We start from the raw sequence: 4,040 nt of genomic DNA, 5'->3' as shown, positions 1-4,040 counted from the left end.
TTCCCCCCTTTTTTCATACCAATACAGTACTTACCCCACCGGCGAGGTCCCGTGAAGTCTTCATCCTCAGCGAGGACCTTCGCTGGGCTGCTGGCAGCCTAATGCTGCCAGCGACGGGGCTGCGGTGTTATGCCAATGCACAATGGTCCATCTGTGAATGTGCATGACACGGGGACCCAGCAGGGCCTGGAAGCAGGGTCGGTGCAACCCGCTCAGCAAGTCCTGCACTGCAGGGAGGCGCCAGCCTGGAGAGGTGCTCTCCCTGCAGCAGCTGCTGAGACACTTCTTGCTTCTGCTGGCTGCTGCTGCGCCTGTCACACTGAGACAGGCAGCAGCAGCTTACTGTCGAGAAGAGTGCCGCTGAGCTCTTCATATGGGGGGGTGAGCGCTAGAGGCAGGGGGCTGATTAACAAGACGATCAGCCACTGAACTGAAGGCAAAGCCATCGGGGTGGATGGCAACTGGGCTTCTGCTCCTCCTCTCTTCAGTGAGTAGTTCGCTCCCTCTCTGAAAGATCGTCACGCTGGGAGCAAGCAGGGGCAGTCTGCAAAACATTTGCCAGTTTACAAGTGTATTCAATTTCAAACACTGTTGATTGCACTTGAATAGTGACATGTAGTTTGTACACTGTCCCTGCTTGTTCCCAGCGTGACTACTGACCAGGGCCAGTTCTATGATTACGCATGGTACGCGGCCGCATAAGGCGCCACATAGTGAAGGGCGCCGCGGCCGCAACCATGCAGATTTATTAATTTACTGAGCCAGCAGTGGAGAGGCTTACCACGGTGCAGACTGTGTCTCTGTGACACAGCTGCACCGCGTGTGTAGCACTAAGCGGACGGAGTTCGGTCAGCGCTACACAGTGCCAACCACACAGCCGCCGGTGCCGGCAGCTGTGTGTTTGTTTCAGCAGCTGATGAGAGTCTGTCAGACTCTCATCGGCTGCTGCTGCTCCCACTGCAGGAGCCATCTACCGGCTCCCGCAGTGAGTAATGGGAGAGAAATCGTGACGTCTCTCCCATAATGCAAAGCGGCTTCGGGAGGACGGACAGAGGAGCTGATAGCGGCAGCGGGAGCAGGAGCGGGGATTCAGGTGTTTTTTTTTTTTATTACGTGTGTCTCTACTGGGGGGGGGGGGCTACAAGGGGGGGCTACTACTGGGGACACTAGAAGGGGGGATTACTACTGGGGGCACTACAAGGGGGGCTTACTACTGGGAGCACTACAAGAGGGGGCTACTACTGGGGGCACTACAAGGGGAGACTACTACTGGGGGCACTACAGGGGGGGTTTACTAATGGGGCACTACAAGAGGGGATTACTACTGGGGCACTACAAGGGGGTACTACTACTGGGGGCACTACAAGGGGGATTACTACTGAGGCACTACAAGGGGGATTACTACTGGGGCACTACAAGGGGGGACTACTACTGGGGGCACTACAAGAGGGGATTACTACTGGGGGCATTACAAGGGGGCATTACTACTGGGGCACTACAAGGGGGGACTACTACTGGGGGAACTACAAGGGGGTAAACCTCCACTGGTGGCACAACAATGGGGGGACTACTACAAGGGGGGACTACTAGGGGCACTACAAGAGGGGGGACTACTACTAGGGGGGACCACTACTGGGGGCACTATATGAAGGGCAAAACTGGGGGTACTGCATAGGGGGGGAACTACAACTGGGGCCACTGTTTAAAGGGCACTGCATAAGGGGTACCACTATTAGGGGCACTGCATAGGGGGACTACTACTAGGGGCACTATATAAGGGGCATACTACTGGGGGCACAAGGGGCACTGCACAGGGGGGACCACTACCGGGGGCACTGCATAGGGGGGTGCCAAAAAATATACTCACTTACCAAAGAATTTGGGCTAGGGCCGGCCCTGCTCCTGACCTCCCAGTCAGAGAGGATGTAGAGAAGGGACTGGGAGACAGCACTGCAGCAGCCAGCACAGTAACTATATTCTATTATGAATGTACAATATGGGTGTAATGGTAAGTAAATAGTTCAGTGAGGAGGAGGGGGGAGTATTACCTGTCATCTTGTGTGTGTGTCCATTATACCTGTGGCCGCAGGGGCCAGGGGCAGAACTAGCGGCGGTGAAGCCAGTGCCTTGCACCGGGGCCCGCTGTGGTGCAGGGGCCCATGGCCGCCTGCATCCGACAGCACCGCTGCCCACCGATCTGGTCCCCATTACCTAAATGTTTGGAGCTGGAGCGGCCCGCTTCGGCCGCTCCGGCTCCAACATGAGAGATACCCACCACGGCCCCGCCCCTTGATCCAGCAGCCCGGCCTGTGGTTATGACACGGCACGCGTGACATCATGAAGTCACATGCGCCGTGTCATAATAAGGGGCCGGGCTACTGGAGTAAGAAGATCGAGAGGAGCCGCGGATCAAGAGGAGCAGAAGAGGAAGAAATAAGGTAAGTGGCGGTGGTATGGAGGGGGGGAGGGTGAAAGAGGCTGACACGCTGGCACTGGGGGGGGACAGGCTGACACACACGCTGGCGCTGGGGGGGGGGATGAAGAGGCTGACACACATGCTGGTGCTGGGGGGGGGACAGGCTGACACACACACTGGGGCTGGGGGGGGTGAAGAGGCTGACACATGCTGTCGCTGGGGGGGGGACAGGCTGGTGCTGGGGGGGATGAAGAGGCTGACACGCGCTGGGAGGGACAGGCTGACACACACACTGGGGCTGGGGGGGATGAAGAGGCTGACACATGCTGGCGCTGGGGGGGGGACAGGCTGGCGCTGGGGGGGATGAAGAGGCTGACACACGCTGGGGGGGGACAGGCTGACACACACGCTGGTGCTGGGGGGGCAGGCTGACACAGACACTGGGGCTGGGGGGGATGAAGAGGCTGACACATGCTTGCGCTGGCGGGGGGACAGGCTGACACACACACGGGCTGTGGGGTTAAAAGGCTGACACACACACTGGGGCTGGAGGGGGGCTGACACATATGCTGGGGCTGGGGGGAGGCTGACACACACGCTGGGGCTGGGGAAGAGGCTGACACACAGACTGAGGCTGGGGGGAAAGAGGCTGACACATGCTGGGGCTGGGGAGGAAAGAGGCTGACACATGCTGGGGCTGGGGGGGAAAGAGGCTGACACATGCTGGGGGGAAAGAGGCTGACACATGCTGGGGGTGAAAGAGGCTGACATGCTGGGGCTGGGGGGGAAAGAGGCTGACATACATTGGGGCTGGGGGGGAAAGAGGCTGACACATGCTGGGGCTGGGGGGAAAGAGGCTGACACACATGCTGGGGGGAAGAGGCTTACACACACACACTGGGGCTGGGGGGGAAAGAGGCTGGCATGCTGGGGCTGGGGGGAAAGAGGCTGACACACGCTGGGGCTGGGGGGGAAAGAGGCTGACACATGCTGGGGCTGGGGTGGAAAGAGGCTGACACACGCTGGGGGTGAAAGAGGCTGACACACGCTGGGGCTGGGGGGGGGACAGACTGACACACACACTGGCACTGGGGGGGGATGAAGAGGCTGACACACACGCTGGCGCTGGGGGGGGACAGGCTGACACACACACTGGGGCTGGGGGGGGATGAAGAGGCTGACACATGCTGGCGCTGGGGGGGATGAAGAGGCTGACACACGCTGGGGGGGACAGGCTGACACACACTGGCGCTGGGGGGGATGAAGAGGCTGACACATGCTGGCACTGGGGGGGGGACAGGCTGACACACACACTGGGGCTGGGGGATTAAAAGGCTGACACACACACTGGAGCTGGGGGGTTAAAAGGCTGACACACACACTGGGGCTGGATGGGGGGAAGGCTGACACATATGCTGGGGCTGGGGGGGGAGGCTGACACACACGCTGGGGCTGGGGAAGAGGCTGACACACACACTGAGGCTGGGGGGGAAAGAGGCTCACACACACGCTGGGGCTGGGGGGGAAGAGACTGACACATGCTGGGGCTGGGGTGGAAAAAGGCTGACACATGCTGGGGCTGGGGGGGAAAGAGGCTGACACGCTGGGGGTTAAAGAGGCAGAC

Source organism: Taudactylus pleione, unplaced genomic scaffold (assembly GCF_031769625.1).
Source record: "Taudactylus pleione unplaced genomic scaffold, aTauple2 ptg000573l, whole genome shotgun sequence".
NCBI lineage: Eukaryota > Metazoa > Chordata > Amphibia > Anura > Myobatrachidae > Taudactylus > Taudactylus pleione.
Note: the sequence above shows the minus strand (reverse complement) of the source record.